Source organism: Carassius gibelio, chromosome B15 (genome assembly GCF_023724105.1).
Source record: "Carassius gibelio isolate Cgi1373 ecotype wild population from Czech Republic chromosome B15, carGib1.2-hapl.c, whole genome shotgun sequence".
NCBI lineage: Eukaryota > Metazoa > Chordata > Actinopteri > Cypriniformes > Cyprinidae > Carassius > Carassius gibelio.
In genome coordinates, this window is record NC_068410.1 from 17297053 (window position 1) to 17315189 (window position 18137).

Here is an 18137-nt window from a genome sequence, read left to right on the forward strand (position 1 = left end):
ACTGAGACTCAAAAAAGGCAACAGTCAGGTAACTAGTCTCTAACCATTTGACCACAGTTGCCCCAGTATAGAGATCGCTAACACATGGGACCAACTGGACGGCAAAATCATCAGAACGCAAAGAATTATGGGTATGTTTGGCCAGTTAACATTGTCTGGCATAGCAGGCTAGTGTTCTGGCATGAAAATAATATAATCCTACAAAATGCAGCGGGCTAAAGAAAACATTGTCGGAGCATACCGCCTAAAACTAAATCCTAATGCAAAGATGAGATATGACGAGAAAATAAAGAGAATCAAAGGACTCGATCCTTACGAGCAGAGCGACGGGTCAAGGTAACACCCTCCAGCCCAAAAGAAGGGCATGTGAAAAGGCTGTGCTGTGGTGCTTTTGCAGACAGCCTGAAGAGCTTGATGACATGTTTGCTTGCGATAATCAGAACTGTCCTATACAACATACACTACCGTTCATTTAGACTGCGTGGGACTCAGCAGCGCACCAGCCAGAGAAGAGTCATGTGTCTGTGACTTATCACCCACAACCTACCTCATACATTTTCGATTCTTTATAAATGTAATTGTATTCATCTAAATGTATTTACATGTTAAATATGTAAAGAAACTGAAATTAAGTTGGTTGTTACTACTATTTAACCTGTTAGCCAGCACCCGCCATTATGGGACTCACAGCTGAAAGTGCTCTAACTAACTTATAATTGTAAGAGTTTCCTACTTCAGTGTGTTACAAACATAATTGTGGTGTCTTTAGAAAGAAGACCCTTTGGGCTTCACTTTTTATCAACCAGATTTGATAATGCTCAAAAATATTAAAAGTTATAGACACTGAAGTGCCTTGAATTTTTTTTTACCACTCTTAAATAGTTTTTTATTTGATATAAAAATACATGAAATGAGTCCTGGAGCAATCTAGAAAAGTAATGGGTTGAAAGCCACATGTCTCATGAGTTTCTATATCAAATCTGAATAAAATATAATGAAAAATGAGACTCCTGCAAATATTTTTATGAGACTATGTCTACACCCCCCCACCCCCCAAATATAAGAAAATATATTTCCCAATAGTATTGAAGGCTTCTACAAACTATTTAGTCAGTAAACATACCACTGCATAGTTTTTTTTTTTCAATTATAAAACACAAGACAGAAACTTAGACATCATATAAATGATTTATTTGAGCACTAGAAAAATACAATAAGAATAATTTGAGTAAGAAAAATAAGAATAATAAGACAAATAAAAAAAATATTTAACTTTGTTTGCCAATATAGAACATCCTGAGATTGCTTGAGATGCATATTTTACAATGAATTACGATGCAAATAAGTGCTAATGTGCTGATGGCCACTTATACAGATGGTAATAACACAAATGTGCCAATAAATAATCCACTCTCTCTCTATTCATATAGACGCGTTCACTTTGATAGCCGTGATCATTCAGTAATAGCGAGCTGATTTGGGCTGATTTGCACTCAAACAGATGGTAATCATGCAGATACATTCACATTCAACATAAAACACACTCTCACATATATAAAAACTGTCGAAAATTAAAAAGAAATAAAAAACAAAAAACAAAGAAAAAGACGATCGCTGTAAGTTCCGCCTCCACCAGCTGACAGGTGCGTCAGAGCGCGTCACAAGCCCACAGGAGAAAGCGCCAAATTCAAATAAACTATCTACCGCCTATTTTTCATTCATTCGTTTTTCCGGCATAGACAGTAAAAGAAATGGACACAGCGACCCCATTGGAACTCAATTGAGACAAATGAAGCCCAGTTTTAGCGTTTTTTTTAGCACTTCCGTTTCTGACGCGCAGACTCAAACTAAGCTTGACGACGTCAGCAACCTGTCTGACAGATGTAAATCTTCTAATTGGCTGTGCGTGCAAACTGCCATCGTTAATCTTGCAGAGACGGCGAGCTTGAGCGGGGAGTTCTTTGTCGTGAGTGAGCAGGAGTAAGTTTTCTGATTAATTATTTTGTATAGTATTTTAAAATGTAACGCCACTACGCCATATTAAGTTAATTGCCTGCGAGCTTCTCCTCCTGTCTGTACGGTAATGCGACAGAGAGCCGAGTGGTTATGACGCAATCGTTAGCCTATTTTTTACAAAAACTGTTTATACGGGGCCATAATGTAACATAGAAGGTAATGGAGCCCTTTATACATTTTCGTGTATCTTTAGAAATAAATAATGGACAAACAGAGTCTTTAAACGCCTCAGATGTAAAGTTATTCGCTGTCAAAGTGACGCCAAAATGAATGGGAGTCAATGGGAATGCTAACGCAAGTGAAGTTCTGCTAAAAGATGGCAGCCCCCACCCGACTTCAACTTCCGGTCGAGTTCCTTGCCCCTTGTTTTCCGGTGGATCGCCTCATTCTGTTTGTGACACTGTACGCTGCAAAACCATGCCGTGTTTTTACCACCAAGACGCAGTTTCCAACCGTGAGTTATTCCATAACAGACGCAAACAATTCTGTCGCTGAAGAAATGAAATGTAAACAAAGGAATTATGATCCATATTACAACATTATTGCTTTGTTGGACTAAACATGCTTCATGAGATGTCGTTCTGTGGACCCTTACCTTCCTAACTATGCCCACCACCCGCCAAGCATGCAGTTATCACCTGTTTTTTTTGTTTTTTGCCCAATAATGTTTAACACTCCAGTACTGTAGGTGGCAGCAATGCACCTTTAACTCTGATGTCAGCTGCACTGGCCGTGGCCGCCAAGTAAGAAGTGGAAGAGTAGGAAGAAACAAACAGCAAAGACGTTAACATTAGATAGAAGAATAGAATCAAACAAACAAATAATATGCAAAACGCGGTCGCGGGTAAAAAACTGATGCCGCTAAATGTCCCAAACAAACTGAAATATATAGCAATATTTTCCAGCAGCAGCACCTCGCAGTTAAATATTAGCAGCAGTGAAGAAGTGAGCCAGACAACTATGCAACAACATGCCTCCAGTGATGATGATGAGGGACAGAAAGATGAGCGGGTTCCACAGGCAGATCCAGATCCAAGTATGGAACATGAGAGGAGAAAGAGAGGTACTTGCTAGGGATGATGTTAGGAAGTGATATTCAGGTTGCTATGTTTTTAATGATTACAGTAGTTAAAACGGCTAAACTTCAACATTTTAGCTGTATAATGACACATGCAGTAGCTAATATTAAAAAATGTTGTGCTTTTAATTTTAAAAATGTTGGTAACATTACAGTTAATGCTTACAAACCTTTTCATATAGCTGGTTTCCAATTTTGAATACAGAAGTTACATTTGTAATGGTGTATTTTCATTTAGATGTGGTATTATTATCTGTGCAGTAAGATTAATTACTGCATAAATTAAGATTATTAAGTAATAAATTCATTTCAAGACGGCATGGAATTATTATTTTTTTTTTTATCCATTCCATCGTTTGTTTATTCAGGTTGAGCTTAGACCAAGAGCAGAGAAAGACACCCACTCCAGCTCAACATCTAGTCAACATCAGTGCTATTGCTATCATTTGGATGGTATAGTATCATGAGCCACAATTAAAGTCTTGTGACACTCATGCCAGGCGTTATTGTTGTTGTTGTCCAGTTTACGCGCGCCGATTGCTTTGGGCCAGGCCTAGTCAAAGTCCAGGGCCGTTTTTCAGTCCCAGTCCGTCCCTGGCTGTGGATGTGTTTATTACTCGTTATTACGACGATCTGGTATGTACAGCGTTTTCATTGCTTATTTTTTTATGTGTACTGCTTACACAAATGTAGCAAATACAGTCTTTATAAGCTTTCCATTGAAAAACAGCGATCTGTCGTCGATGCTTGAGGCTTAGATCTTTATAATGATACATAGTTTGTCAAGATTAAATTTGTCCTGTTTCATTTAATCTATTCATAATCACTGACACGTGCGAGTGATGTGGCTTTGAGGACGAGGGCGTTCTAGTGCAGGTTAACAGAGTTTAAAATGACTTTACTATTTTAATATATTTTAAACTAATTTATTCCTGTAATCAAAGCAGGATCACACTCCAACATTTCATGGGCAGGTTTGACTGCAAACACAGTCACCAAATGAATTGCAATGTAGCCTAGATGTACAACATTTAAAACTGATTAGCGTTACGCTTTAATACACTGGTAACTTAAGCTCATTTTCTAGCCATGTCATGCTAGTTAACAGTTAACATTTACAGAGAGTTATTGTAACTTACCTTTGTGAAAATGCTTCTTCTTCTTCTCCTTCTTCTTCTTCTTCTTCTTTGGTTTGTGAAAATGCTTTGAACACCATGATGTGTGGTGGAATGTTATTGAAGGTAAGCTTGGCCAACTTACCGCTACTATCCATGCCATTCGTCGCCTTTTTGTCACCTCTGAAACATGGCTTGTAGTATTATTTTTCCACGCTGGAAAACGATAAAATTATATTCCATTCTTAACCCCTTTCTAGCCACCCCCTTTTTTGGCATGGAGACAGAAATGACATACCCAAAATAAAAAGGTTTCTGCTCATGATTCTTTCTGACTAGATACATAATCAACATATGTTCACAAAGCTGACACTTCAAAGTTTACTGTTCAGGAATCAGAATCACTCAGACTGTTATGATAATAGAGATATATAAGCTCAAACATAAAAACAAAAATAAAAATATTAAATTTAAAAGTATTTAAAATGTATTTAATGTATTTAAAAATGTGTTGATGTAAGATATGAGTTTAGAAATAGAGTGTAGCTAAAGCCACAAGTCTTTCAAAACTTCATTAGAAATTTCATAATCTAATCTGTAAACCTGTGAATTTTATGAAATATTTTCTAAGGCCATGTCATGTGTGTTTTTTAGAGAAGGCTAATCAGATTGATTTATGGCCCTTGTCATCCCTGTAAGATCTCACATGTAAACACTGCTGTGTATTTTATATGTGTGTTTTGAAAACTGCCCGATTCATTATTCTATTGTTCTCACCAAACGAGTCTTTCACACCTCCGCCAGGTACGACACATTATCCGCATTATTCTTTTATCATTATTCTTTTGTTTTTATTCCACTTTTATCAGCCTTTGTTGTGGTTTTTCAATGTTAACAAAGCAACAAAGCAGCGATCTCACTTCAGTCTCTGTATGCATTTAGTCCTTATTTATCAAAAGTCTTACTATAAAAATACAACAAAACATTTTCTTACGACCTTACGTGAATTATTGTGAAAGAAATGCATTATGAAGAAGAAATGCACCTGCTATTAGTAGCATTGGAGCTAACGTTAGCATCAAGCTACATCAGACAATTTATGAAATTATTAGTACACTTTTACTCAAAACTCACTTTGAACCCCAATCGAGTGTTTATAATAACTTCCTTTTGCGATCACGGGTGGAATTTGGTCGTTTACTATTGTAAAAATATGCTATTTGTAGCCTTTTTCATAGCTGCACAAGTTAGCATTTCCGATGTACATTTTTTTTTTTATATTTTATAAAATGCCCCAGATCTCAAGAAAATCTCATACCAAGCTTTTCTATCATAATCGCAGGTTTATTATTCGGATATTTCGTGTATACAGAGGTGTTTCAGTGTTGTTGTGAGCAGATATGAACCAGGAACTGTTCACGAACCATGTGACACGATCTGACGCTGTCCGGTTTTGGGACTGTCAGATTGACAAGCCAAAGGTCCAATCAGAGTATGTCTGGGTCACAGCTCGAGTACACGTAAGCAAACACACAGAGACGGCACTGGGAGAGGCTATTTATCATCAGATCGCGTAAATCAGTGGAAAATGAATAGGAATGATGATTCTGTCTGAAGAAATATGAAGTAAACATCAGTAAATATATCCACATATCTCCGCGGATATGCATCTATGGTCTATAAATCCTTATTGATGCTGTTCAGTGAGTCTATGTGAACACAAATAAACCGCTGCAGACTTGACTGAATATTAATGAGTGGTGAATTTCTGTTCAAAATGGGGCATAATACGGATTTATTATTTTGCACTCCTGACATAAATTACTAAATAACTGTCACTGCAACAATATTTTATCAAAATATTGGTCAAATATCGAAGCTAGAGTCTTTAAACTTTCAATTGATGCACAGTTTTTCCAGATCAAGTAAGAGAGTGATGTTTAATGTGCTGTGAAAGTGAAACAATAATAAACTGGGGCCGTCTGCGATGTTTGCACGTAAAGGGGTTAAGCTTTATGCCACTTCTATCGTGAGAATGACTACTGCAGTTTATAGGTAGACAGCATTTTGAACACTGTGTTCTTCCCTCATGCAAAGAAGTCTAGCGCCTAATGCTTGTGCCGCGGATTCCCAAAATGATCACGCTCACTTCCATTAAGAGGGTCGGGGACCTCCAAGCATTTTCGGTAAGTGAAGAGTGCCTTGTGTTCGGGCAGGCCTACTCTCACGTTGTCCTGAGACCCCGGCCTGGATACGTGCCCAAGGTTCCCACCACTCCCTTCCGAGACCAGGTGGTGAACCTGCAAACGCTGCCCCTGGAGGAGGCAGACCCAGCCTTGGCGTTGCTGTGTCTCGTAAGAGCGCATTGCATATACGTGGACCGCACCCAGAGCTTTAGAAGCTCTGAGCAGTTCCTGGTCTGCTTTGGAGGTCAGCAGAAGGGGAAGGCTGTCTCTAAGCAGAGGTTGGCCCACTGGATAGTGGATGCCATCGCCTTGGCTTACCATTCCCAAGGCGAGCCGTGCCCCCTGGGGGTGAGGGCCCACTCTACACGGGTATGTTAAACCCACAAGCCAATTATTCATGCCGGCGCTAATGATGTTCGACTTCGCCAGTCGGAGATCACTATAAATAACATTAAAGAGGTGTGTGAACTTGCAAGCACGATGTCAGACACTGTAATATGCTCTGGTCCCCTCCCTGCTTACCGTGGTGATGAGATGCATAGCAGATTGTCATCACTCAATGGCTGAATGTGTTAAGTGGTGCCCACAGCATAACATAGGTTTTTATAGACAATTGGACGAGCTTTTGGGGCAGACCTGACCTGTTTAAAAGAGATGGTCTTCATCCCTCCCGGGGTGCAGCTGCTCTTCTCTCTAGAAATATGGCAAATAGTCTTAGAGTTCATACTTGACTCACTGGGGCCCAGGTCAGGAAGCAGACAGACTGGCTAAACCGACCGTCTGCTAGCTGCCTCCCATCACAGAGGTCAGCTAATTCTCAGCACATAGAGACTCTTTCACCTAGATATCACACTATAGAGACTGTGTCTGTTCCCCGAACTAGAAAATACAAAAAACGTCCAAACCAAGTTAAGATTAATAATTTAATTGAGGTTCAACAAATAAAAAACAAATGCAATATGGATAAACAAATGATAAAGCTTGGCTTATTGAATATCAGATCCCTTTCTACGAAAACACTTTTTGTAAATAATATGATAACTGATCATAATCTAGATGTGCTCTGTTTGACAGAAACCTGGCTAAAACCTGATGATTACATTATTTTAAATGAGTCCACCCCCCCAAGATTACTGTTATAAACACGAGCGGCGAGCCACGTCTAAAAGGCAAAGGTGGAGGTGTTGCTTCAATTTATAACAACGTTTTCAGGATTTCTCCGAGGGCAGGCTTCAAGTATAACTCGTTTGAAGTAATGGTGCTACATATAACATTATCCAGAGAAACAAATGTTAATGATAAATCCCCTGTTATGTTTGTACTGGCTACTGTATACAGGCCACCAGGGCACCATACAGACTTTATTAAAGAGTTTGGTGATTTTACAGCCGAGTTAGTTCTGGCTGCAGATAAAGTTTTAATAGTTGGTGATTTGAATATCCATGTCGATAATGAAAAAGATGCATTGGGATCAGCATTTATAGACATTATGAACTCTATTGGTGTTAGACAACATGTTTCAGGACTTACTCATTGTCGAAATCATACTCTAGATTTAATACTGTCACATGGAATTGATGTTGATAGTGTTGAAATTATGCAGCCAAGTGATGATATCTCAGATCCTTATTTAGTTCTGTGCAAACTTCATATAGCCAAAATTGTAAACTCTACTTCTTGTTACAAGTATCAAAGAACCATCACTTCTACCACAAAAGACTGCTTTTTAAGTTATCTTCCTGATATATCCAAATTCCTTAGCATATCCAAAACCTCAGAACGACTTGATGATTTAACAGAAACTATGGACTCTCTCTTTTCTAGCACTTTAAATACAGTTGCTCCTTTACGCTTAAGGAAGATAAGGAAAATAGTTTGACACCATGGTATAATGAGCATACTCGCACCCTAAAGAGAGCAGCACGAAAAATGGAGCGCAGCTGGAGGAAAACAAAACTAGAGGTATTTCGTATTGTTTGGCGGGAAAGTAACATATCCTACAGAAAAGCATTAAAAACTGCTAGATTTTAGAAGAAAACAAACATAACCCCAGGTATTTATTCAATACAGTGGCTAAATTAACGAAAAATAAAGCCTCAACAAGTGTTGACATTTCCCAACACCGCAGCAGTAATGACTTTATGAACTACTTCTAAAATCGATAATATTAGAGATAAAATTGCAACCATTTAGCCGTCAGCTACAGTATCGCATCAGACAGTGCACTATAGAGCCCCTGAGGAACAGTTCCACTCATTCTCTACCATAGGAGAGGAAGAATTGTATAAACTTGTTAAATCATCTAAACCAACAACATGTATGTTAGACCCTATACCATCGAAGTTCCTAAAAGAGGTGCTTCCAGAAGTCATAGGTCCTCTTTTGACTATTATTAATTCCTCATTGTCATTAGTATATGTCCCCAAAACCTTCAAACTGGCTGTTATTAAGCCTCTCATCAAAAAAACACAACTTGACCCCAAAGAACTAGTTAATTATAGACCAATCTCGAATCTCCCTTTTCTGTCCAAGATACTAGAAAAGGTGGTATCCTCACAATTATATTCCTTCTTAGAGAAAAATGGTATATGTGAGGATTTCCAGTCAGGATTTAGACCATATCATTGTATTGAGACTGCTCTCCTTAGAGTTACAAATGATCTGCTCTTATCATCTGATCGTGGGTGTATCTCTCTATTAGTTTTATTGGATCTTAGTGCTGCGTTTGACACCATTGACCACAGCATTCTTTTGCATAGACTTGAACACTTTGTTGGCATCAGTGGAAGTGCATTAGCATGGTTTAAATCTTACTTATATGACCGCCATCAGTTCGTAGCAGTGAATGAAGATGTATCATATTGATCACAAGTGCAGTATGGAGTACCTCAAGGCTCAGTACTAGGGCCGCTACTCTTCACGCTTTATATGTTACCCTTGGGAGATATCATCAGGAAACATGGTGTTAGCTTTCACTGTTATGCTAATGATACTCAGCTCTATATTTCTTCGCGGCCTGGTGAAACACACCAATTTGAAAAACTAATGGAATGCATAGTCGATATAAAAAATTGGATGACGAGTAATTTCTTACTGATAAATTCAGAAAAAACAGAGGTGTTAATTATAGGACCTAAAAACTAAAAAATTAAATCGCATGCTGATCAGGCACTCTTCTGCACCCCCAATTAGTGGATAGCAAAATCACACAGCCCAAGTTGGCACTTGATAACCAGCTTAGGCACTGCTGTGATTTGAACCCAGGATCTCTTGTTTATTAGACAGGCGCTTTAACCAACTAAGCCACGGCACCAACTTTCACATACCTTGTAAGGAAGTGAGACTTAGAGGATTAAAACTAAGTAGGGCTGGCAGGCTATCGTGTTTGTTGCCAAGCGCCATTAGCAGAATGCCGAAAGGAATGACTCTGGTGAGAATCGAACCCACAACCTTTGAATGGCCTCATCTGACCGTCTAGAATTCCAATGCGCCATCCATTGCGCCACAGAGCCATGTGAGGAGCTTTTTTTCCTGGCTGTGCCAGTGCGTTGAATTGAGTTCAGGCATTTTGGGAGCGGGAAGGACAAGATATGTGGGTGTCTCTGCAATTGGTATGTGGTTGGAAAAGCGGAGTATCTGTAAGGGCTTCCTTTCCCAGAAAGAACCCACATAGCAGAGCCACCTGTTAAAAGGCACCGCTGGGAATCGAACCCAGGATCGCCTGTTTACAAGACAAGCGCTTTGACCAACTAAGCCACGGCGCCCTGCTGCATCGTTGACTTGGGTCAGAATTGTTCGGCAGCAGCTGAGGGGTGGTTGGCAAATGAAATCGCATGTTGCTCTGACGCTCCTCTTTACCGCATGATTGCGCAAAGCAAAACCATACAACCCAAGGTGGTGTTTGATTAACAGCAAAGACAGTGCTGGGATTTGAATTCAGTATGTCCTATTTACTACACAAGCTTTAAGCAACTAAGCCACGGCGCCAACCTGCACACACTCTCTCAGGGAGGGGCACTTAGAGGATTAAAGCATCCAGATAAGAGGCCAACGGCCAGGCTCTGCACAGCCTAAAAGAGTGTTTTTGACAACTGATTCGGGGGTGGCCAGCTAGCCTCTGGGTTTGTTGGCCAAGTGCCATTAATTAACCTTTGAATGGCCTCATCTGGCAGTCTAGAAGTCCAATTTGCTATCTATTGTACCACAGAGCCTGTCAGCAAGTGTTGACTTGTGCAAAAGATCGTCAGCATTATCAGGATCTGGTTTGGAAATGCAATCGCCTGCTGCCTTTGCTATCCCTGTTTGCAGTCCGATCTCAGAAAAGCACGCGCTTGAGGCACACAGGGGACGCTAAAGGCACCGCTGGGATTTGAACCCAGAATCTCCTGTTTACGAGACAGACGCTTTAACCAACTAAGCCACGGCGCCAAGCCTAGCCCTACAGCTCTGGGAGGGTGACCTAGTTGATCAAAACATCCAGCGGTGAGGACAAAGGTCCACGTGCTGGTCAGCTTATGAGATTTTTCACAACTTTCTGTTGCCAGAGGGAATAAGCGTGCAATTTAATGATAAACAAAAGGCAAGAAGTCACCAATCTGTTTTGACTCGAACCCACAAATATTATATGTCCTCACACCGGAGACTAAAAGCCCAATGCGCTACACTCTGCCCCACGGGTAGTAGCTCCTTCCAGGCTTGCAGCAGTCCTAAACCAAGGATCACCTGTTTGCAAGGCAAGCTCTTTGACCAGCTGAGCCATGCTGCATCGCTGAGATGACTCTGGCCAGCATTGTTCGGCAGCATCTGAGGGGTGGTTCGCAAATTAAATTGCATGCTGCTCTGGCACTCCTCTGCACCCCCTTTTTTACGGAGAGCAAAACCTCACAGCCCAAGGCGTCACTTGATCACCAGCATAGGCACCGCTAGGATTCGAACCCAGGATCTCCTGTTTACTAGACAGGCGCTTTAACCAACTAAGCCACGGCGCCAACTTGCACGTAGCTGCCAAGAAAGTGAGATTTCGAGTTTTATAAGTCTGGAGGGGTGGCCAGAGAGCGTATGTGTTTGTTGGTCAAGCGCCATTAACAGAAAGCCAAAAGCAACGACTCTGGTGGGACTCGAACCCACAACCTTTGAATGGCCTCATCTGGCAGTCTAGAAGTCCAATGCGCTATCCATTGCGCCACAGAGCCATGTGAGGAGCTTTTTTTCCTGGCTGTGCCAGTGCGTTGAATTGAGTTCAGGCATTTTGGGAGCGGGAAGGACAAGATATGTGGGTGTCTCTGCAATTGGTATGTGGTTGGAAAAGCGGAGTATCTGTAAGGGCTTCCTTTCCCAGAAAGAACCCACATAGCAGAGCCACCTGTTAAAAGGCACCGCTGGGAATCGAACCCAGGATCGCCTGTTTACAAGACAAGCGCTTTGACCAGCTAAGCCACGGCGCCCTGCTGCATCGTTGACTTGGGTCAGAATTGTTCGGCAGCAGCTGAGGGGTGGTTGGCAAATGAAATTGCATGTTGCTCTGACGCTCCTCTTTACCGCATGATTGCGCAAAGCAAAACCATACAACCCAAGGTGGTGTTTGATTAACAGCAAAGACAGTGCTGGGATTTGAATTCAGTATGTCCTATTTACTACACAAGCTTTAAGCAACTAAACCACGGCGCCAACCTGAACACACTCTCTCAGGGAGGGGCACTTAGAGGATTAAAGCATCCAGATAAGAGGCCAACGGCCAGGCTCTGCACAGCAATGGCCTCATCTGGCCGTCTAGAAGTCCAGTTTGCTATCTATTGTACCACAGAGCCTGTCAGCAAGTGTTGACCTGTTCAAAAGAGCTTCAGCATTATCAGGATCTGGTTTGGAAATGCAATCGCCTGCTGCCTTTGCTATCCCTGTTTGCAGTCCGATCTCAGAAAAGCACATGCTTGAGGCACACAGGGGACGCTAAAGGCACCGCTGGGATTTGAACCCAGGATCTTCTGTTTACAAGACAGACGCTTTAACCAACTAAGCCACGGCGCCAAGCAGAGCCCTACAGCTCTGGGAGGGTGAGTAAGTTGATCAAAACATCCAGCGGTGAGGACAAAGGTCCACGTGCTGGTCAGCTTATGAGATTTTTCACAACTTTCTGTTGCCAGAGGGCATAAGCATGCAATTTAATGATAAACGAAAGGCAAGAAGTCACCAATCTGTTTTGACTCAAACCCACAAACTTTAAATGGCCTCACACCGGAGACTAATAGCCCAATGCGCTACACTCTGCGCCACGTGCAGCAGCTCCTTCCAGGCTTGCAGCAGTCCTAAACCAAGGATCACATGTTTGCAAGGCAAGCTCTTTGACCAGCTGAGCCATGCTGCATCGCTGAGATGACTCTGGCCAGTATTGTTCGGCAGCATCTGAGGGGTGGTTCACAAATTAAATTGCATGCTGCTCTGGCACTCCTCTGCACCCCCTTTTTTACGGAGAGCAAAACCTCACAGCCCAAGGCGTCACTTGATCACCAGCAAAGGCACCGGATTCGGCTGGGATTCGAACCCAGGATCTCCTGTTTACTAGACAGGCGCTTTAACCAACTAAGCCACGGCGCCAACTTGCATGTACCTGCCAAGAAAGTGAGATTTAGAGTTTTATAAGTCCGGAGAGGCAGGCCAGAGACCATATGTGTTTGTTGGCCAAGCGCCATTAACAGAAAGCCAAAAGCAACGACTCTGGTGGGACTCGAACCCACAACCTTTGAATGGCCTCATCTAGCAGTCTAGAAGTCCAATGCGCTATCCATTGCGCCACAGAGCCACGTGTGCAGTTTTTTTTTCCTGGCTGTTCCAGTGCGTTGAATTGAGTTCAGGTATTTGGGGAGCGGGAAGGACAAGATATGTGGGCCTCTCTGCAATTGGTATGTGGTTGGAAAAGCGGAGTATCTGTAAGGGCTTCCTTTCCCAGAAAGAACCCACAGAGCAGAGCCACCTGTTAAAAGGCACCGCTGGGAATCGAACCCAGTATCTCCTGTTTACAAGACAAGCGCTTTGACCAGCTAAGCCATGGCGCCCTGCTGCGTTGTTGACTTGGGTCAGAATTGTTCGGCAGCAGCTGAGGGGTGGTTGGCAAATGAAATCGCATGTTGCTCTGACGCTCCTCTGTACCGCATGATTGCGCAAAGCAAAACCATACAACCCAAGGTGGTGTTTGATAACCAGCAAAGACAGTGCTGAGATTTGAATTCAGTATGTCCTATTTAATACACAAGCTTTAACCAACTAAGCCACGGCGCCAACCTGCACACACTCTCTCAGGGAGGGGCACTTAGAGGATTAAAGCATCCAGATAAGAGGCCAACGGCCAGGCTCTGCACAGCAATGGCCTCATCTGGCCGTCTAGAAGTCCAGTTTGCTATGTATTGTACCACAGAGCCTGTCAGCAAGTGTTGACCTGTTCAAAAGAGCGTCAGCATTATCAGGATCTGGTTTGGAATCGCCTGCTGCCTTTGCTATCCCTGTTTGCAGTCCGATCTCAGAAAAGCACATGCTTGAGGCACACAGGGGACGCTAAAGGCACCGCTGGGATTTGAACCCAGGATCTCCTGTTTACGAGACAGACGCTTTAACCAACTAAGCCACGGCGCCAAGCAGAGCCCTACAGCTCTGGGAGGGTGAGTAAGTTGATCAAAACATCCAGCGGTGAGGACAAAGGTCCACGTGCTGGTCAGCTTATGAGATTTTTCACAACTTTCTGTTGCCAGAGGGCATAAGCGTGCAATTTAATGATAAACGAAAGGCAAGAAGTCACCAATCTGTTTTGACTCAAACCCACAAACTTTAAATGGCCTCACACCGGAGACTAATAGCCCAATGCGCTACACTCTGCGCCACGTGCAGCAGCTCCTTCCAGGCTTGCAGCAGTCCTAAACCAAGGATCACCTGTTTGCAAGGCAAGCTCTTTGACCAGCTGAGCCATGCTGCATCGCTGAGATGACTCTGGCCAGTATTGTTCGGCAGCATCTGAGGGGTGGTTCGCAAATTAAATTGCATGCTGCTCTGGCACTCCTCTGCACCCCCTTTTTTACGGAGAGCAAAACCTCACAGCCCAAGGCGTCACTTGATCACCAGCAAAGGCACCGCTGGGATTCGAACCCAGGATCTCCTGTTTACTAGACAGGCGCTTTAACCAACTAAGCCACGGCGCCAACTTGCATGTACCTGCCAAGAAAGTGAGATTTAGAGTTTTATAAGTCCGGAGGGGTGGCCAGAGAGCATATGTGTTTGTTGGCCAAGCGCCATTAACAGAAAGCCAAAAGCAACGACTCTGGTGGGACTCGAACCCACAACCTTTGAATGGCCTCATCTGGCAGTCTAGAAGTCCAATGCGCTATCCATTGCGCCACAGAGCCACGTGTGGAGTTTTTTTTTCCTGGCTGTTCCAGTGCGTTGAATTGAGTTCAGGTATTTGGGGAGCGGGAAGGACAAGATATGTGGGCCTCTCTGCAATTGGTATGTGGTTGGAAAAGCGGAGTATCTGTAAGGGCTTCCTTTCCCAGAAAGAACCCACAGAGCAGAGCCACCTGTTAAAAGGCACCGCTGGGAATCGAACCCAGGATCTCCTGTTTACAAGACAAGCGCTTTGACCAGCTAAGCCACGGCGCCCTGCTGCGTTGTTGACTTGGGTCAGAATTGTTCGGCAGCAGCTGAGGGGTGGTTGGCAACTGAAATCGCAGGTTGCTCTGACGCTCCTCTGTACCGCATGATTGCGCAAAGCAAAACCATACAACCCAAGGTGGTGTTTGATAACCAGCAAAGACAGTGCTGAGATTTGAATTCAGTATGTCCTATTTACTACACAAGCTTTAACCAACTAAGCCACGGCGCCAACCTGCACACACTCTCTCAGGGAGGGGCACTTAGAGGATTAAAGCATCCAGATAAGAGGCCAACGGCCAGGCTCTGCACAGCAATGGCCTCATCTGGCCGTCTAGAAGTCCAGTTTGCTATCTATTGTACCACAGAGCCTGTCAGCAAGTGTTGACCTGTTCAAAAGAGCGTCAGCATTATCAGGATCTGGTTTGGAAATGCAATCGCCTGCTGCCTTTGCTATCCCTGTTTGCAGTCCGATCTCAGAAAAGCACATGCTTGAGGCACACAGGGGACGCTAAAGGCACCGCTGGGATTTGAACCCAGGATCTCCTGTTTACGAGACAGACGCTTTAACCAACTAAGCCACGGCGCCAAGCAGAGCCCTACAGCTCTGGGAGGGTGAGTAAGTTGATCAAAACATCCAGCGGTGAGGACAAAGGTCCACGTGCTGGTCAGCTTATGAGATTTTTCACAACTTTCTGTTGCCAGAGGGCATAAGCGTGCAATTTAATGATAAACGAAAGGCAAGAAGTCACCAATCTGTTTTGACTCAAACCCACAAACTTTAAATGGCCTCACACCGGAGACTAATAGCCCAATGCGCTACACTCTGCGCCACGTGCAGCAGCTCCTTCCAGGCTTGCAGCAGTCCTAAACCAAGGATCACCTGTTTGCAAGGCAAGCTCTTTGACCAGCTGAGCCATGCTGCATCGCTGAGATGACTCTGGCCAGTATTGTTCGGCAGCATCTGAGGGGTGGTTCACAAATTAAATTGCATGCTGCTCTGGCACTCCTCTGCACCCCCTTTTTTACGGAGAGCAAAACCTCACAGCCCAAGGCGTCACTTGATCACCAGCAAAGGCACCAGATTCGGCTGGGATTCGAACCCAGGATCTCCTGTTTACTAGACAGGCGCTTTAACCAACTAAGCCACGGCGCCAACTTGCATGTACCTGCCAAGAAAGTGAGATTTAGAGTTTTATAAGTCCGGAGGGGCAGGCCAGAGAGCATATGTGTTTGTTGGCCAAGCGCCATTAACAGAAAGCCAAAAGCAACGACTCTGGTGGGACTCGAACCCACAACCTTTGAATGGCCTCATCTAGCAGTCTAGAAGTCCAATGCGCTATCCATTGCGCCACAGAGCCACGTGTGCAGTTTTTTTTTCCTGGCTGTTCCAGTGCGTTGAATTGAGTTCAGGTATTTGGGGAGCGGGAAGGACAAGATATGTGGGCCTCTCTGCAATTGGTATGTGGTTGGAAAAGCGGAGTATCTGTGAGGGCTTCCTTTCCCAGAAAGAACCCACAGAGCAGAGCCACCTGTTAAAAGGCACCGCTGGGAATCGAACCCAGGATCTCCTGTTTACAAGACAAGCGCTTTGACCAGCTAAGCCATGGCGCCCTGCTGCGTTGTTGACTTGGGTCAGAATTGTTCGGCAGCAGCTGAGGGGTGGTTGGCAAATGAAATCGCATGTTGCTCTGACGCTCCTCTGTACCGCATGATTGCGCAAAGCAAAACCATACAACCCAAGGTGGTGTTTGATAACCAGCAAAGACAGTGCTGAGATTTGAATTCAGTATGTCCTATTTAATACACAAGCTTTAACCAACTAAGCCACGGCGCCAACCTGCACACACTCTCTCAGGGAGGGGCACTTAGAGGATTAAAGCATCCAGATAAGAGGCCAACGGCCAGGCTCTGCACAGCAATGGCCTCATCTGGCCGTCTAGAAGTCCAGTTTGCTATCTATTGTACCACAGAGCCTGTCAGCAAGTGTTGACCTGTTCAAAAGAGCGTCAGCATTATCAGGATCTGGTTTGGAATCGCCTGCTGCCTTTGCTATCCCTGTTTGCAGTCCGATCTCAGAAAAGCACATGCTTGAGGCACACAGGGGACGCTAAAGGCACCGCTGGGATTTGAACCCAGGATCTCCTGTTTACGAGACAGACGCTTTAACCAACTAAGCCACGGCGCCAAGCAGAGCCCTACAGCTCTGGGAGGGTGAGTAAGTTGATCAAAACATCCAGCGGTGAGGACAAAGGTCCACATGCTGGTCAGCTTATGAGATTTTTCACAACTTTCTGTTGCCAGAGGGCATAAGCGTGCAATTTAATGATAAACGAAAGGCAAGAAGTCACCAATCTGTTTGGACTCAAACCCACAAACTTTAAATGGCCTCACACCGGAGACTAATAGCCCAATGCGCTACACTCTGCGCCACGTGCAGCAGCTCCTTCCAGGCTTGCAGCAGTCCTAAACCAAGGATCACCTGTTTGCAAGGCAAGCTCTTTGACCAGCTGAGCCATGCTGCATCGCTGAGATGACTCTGGCCAGTATTGTTCGGCAGCATCTGAGGGGTGGTTCGCAAATTAAATTGCATGCTGCTCTGGCACTCCTCTGCACCCCCTTTTTTACGGAGAGCAAAACCTCACAGCCAAAGGCGTCACTTGATCACCAGCAAAGGCAACGCTGGGATTCGAACCCAGGATCTCCTGTTTACTAGACAGGCGCTTTAACCAACTAAGCCACGGCGCCAACTTGCATGTACCTGCCAAGAAAGTGAGATTTAGAGTTTTATAAGTCCGGAGGGGTGGCCAGAGAGCATATGTGTTTGTTGGCCAAGCGCCATTAACAGAAAGCCAAAAGCAACGACTCTGGTGGGACTCGAACCCACAACCTTTGAATGGCCTCATCTGGCAGTCTAGAAGTCCAATGCGCTATCCATTGCGCCACAGAGCCACGTGTGGAGTTTTTTTTTCCTGGCTGTTCCAGTGCGTTGAATTGAGTTCAGGTATTTGGGGAGCGGGAAGGACAAGATATGTGGGCCTCTCTGCAATTGGTATGTGGTTGGAAAAGCGGAGTATCTGTAAGGGCTTCCTTTCCCAGAAAGAACCCACA

The 18137-nt window shown here is 44.0% G+C and overlaps 20 non-coding genes across 20 annotated transcripts; all 20 read right to left on the reverse strand.

The window, feature by feature from the left end:
* Window positions 1–10085: 10085 nt before the first annotated feature.
* trnat-ugu (transfer RNA threonine (anticodon UGU)) lies at window positions 10086–10159 on the reverse strand. Its single transcript has one exon. It is a non-coding gene; the product is annotated as a tRNA-Thr (tRNA).
* A 590-nt stretch (window positions 10160–10749) lies between these two features.
* Window positions 10750–10823, reverse strand: trnat-cgu (transfer RNA threonine (anticodon CGU)). The gene has a single exon. It is a non-coding gene; the product is annotated as a tRNA-Thr (tRNA).
* Window positions 10824–11309: 486 nt separating this feature from the next.
* trnat-agu (transfer RNA threonine (anticodon AGU)) lies at window positions 11310–11383 on the reverse strand. Its single transcript has one exon. It is a non-coding gene; the product is annotated as a tRNA-Thr (tRNA).
* Window positions 11384–11497: 114 nt separating this feature from the next.
* trnar-ucu (transfer RNA arginine (anticodon UCU)) lies at window positions 11498–11587 on the reverse strand. The gene is given in 2 exon segments: window positions 11498–11533; window positions 11551–11587. It is a non-coding gene; the product is annotated as a tRNA-Arg (tRNA).
* A 178-nt stretch (window positions 11588–11765) lies between these two features.
* Window positions 11766–11839, reverse strand: trnat-ugu (transfer RNA threonine (anticodon UGU)). Its single transcript has one exon. It is a non-coding gene; the product is annotated as a tRNA-Thr (tRNA).
* Window positions 11840–12345: 506 nt separating this feature from the next.
* Window positions 12346–12419, reverse strand: trnat-ugu (transfer RNA threonine (anticodon UGU)). Its single transcript has one exon. It is a non-coding gene; the product is annotated as a tRNA-Thr (tRNA).
* Window positions 12420–12905: 486 nt separating this feature from the next.
* On the reverse strand, window positions 12906–12986 carry trnat-agu (transfer RNA threonine (anticodon AGU)). The gene has a single exon. It is a non-coding gene; the product is annotated as a tRNA-Thr (tRNA).
* A 115-nt stretch (window positions 12987–13101) lies between these two features.
* On the reverse strand, window positions 13102–13191 carry trnar-ucu (transfer RNA arginine (anticodon UCU)). The gene is given in 2 exon segments: window positions 13102–13137; window positions 13155–13191. It is a non-coding gene; the product is annotated as a tRNA-Arg (tRNA).
* A 179-nt stretch (window positions 13192–13370) lies between these two features.
* Window positions 13371–13444, reverse strand: trnat-ugu (transfer RNA threonine (anticodon UGU)). The gene has a single exon. It is a non-coding gene; the product is annotated as a tRNA-Thr (tRNA).
* Window positions 13445–13944: 500 nt separating this feature from the next.
* trnat-cgu (transfer RNA threonine (anticodon CGU)) lies at window positions 13945–14018 on the reverse strand. Its single transcript has one exon. It is a non-coding gene; the product is annotated as a tRNA-Thr (tRNA).
* A 486-nt stretch (window positions 14019–14504) lies between these two features.
* Window positions 14505–14578, reverse strand: trnat-agu (transfer RNA threonine (anticodon AGU)). Its single transcript has one exon. It is a non-coding gene; the product is annotated as a tRNA-Thr (tRNA).
* A 114-nt stretch (window positions 14579–14692) lies between these two features.
* On the reverse strand, window positions 14693–14782 carry trnar-ucu (transfer RNA arginine (anticodon UCU)). The gene is given in 2 exon segments: window positions 14693–14728; window positions 14746–14782. It is a non-coding gene; the product is annotated as a tRNA-Arg (tRNA).
* A 179-nt stretch (window positions 14783–14961) lies between these two features.
* Window positions 14962–15035, reverse strand: trnat-ugu (transfer RNA threonine (anticodon UGU)). The gene has a single exon. It is a non-coding gene; the product is annotated as a tRNA-Thr (tRNA).
* Window positions 15036–15541: 506 nt separating this feature from the next.
* On the reverse strand, window positions 15542–15615 carry trnat-cgu (transfer RNA threonine (anticodon CGU)). Its single transcript has one exon. It is a non-coding gene; the product is annotated as a tRNA-Thr (tRNA).
* Window positions 15616–16101: 486 nt separating this feature from the next.
* trnat-agu (transfer RNA threonine (anticodon AGU)) lies at window positions 16102–16182 on the reverse strand. The gene has a single exon. It is a non-coding gene; the product is annotated as a tRNA-Thr (tRNA).
* Window positions 16183–16297: 115 nt separating this feature from the next.
* Window positions 16298–16387, reverse strand: trnar-ucu (transfer RNA arginine (anticodon UCU)). The gene is given in 2 exon segments: window positions 16298–16333; window positions 16351–16387. It is a non-coding gene; the product is annotated as a tRNA-Arg (tRNA).
* A 179-nt stretch (window positions 16388–16566) lies between these two features.
* On the reverse strand, window positions 16567–16640 carry trnat-ugu (transfer RNA threonine (anticodon UGU)). Its single transcript has one exon. It is a non-coding gene; the product is annotated as a tRNA-Thr (tRNA).
* Window positions 16641–17140: 500 nt separating this feature from the next.
* Window positions 17141–17214, reverse strand: trnat-cgu (transfer RNA threonine (anticodon CGU)). The gene has a single exon. It is a non-coding gene; the product is annotated as a tRNA-Thr (tRNA).
* A 486-nt stretch (window positions 17215–17700) lies between these two features.
* Window positions 17701–17774, reverse strand: trnat-agu (transfer RNA threonine (anticodon AGU)). The gene has a single exon. It is a non-coding gene; the product is annotated as a tRNA-Thr (tRNA).
* A 114-nt stretch (window positions 17775–17888) lies between these two features.
* Window positions 17889–17978, reverse strand: trnar-ucu (transfer RNA arginine (anticodon UCU)). The gene is given in 2 exon segments: window positions 17889–17924; window positions 17942–17978. It is a non-coding gene; the product is annotated as a tRNA-Arg (tRNA).
* Between the last annotated feature and the right edge of the window lie 159 nt (window positions 17979–18137).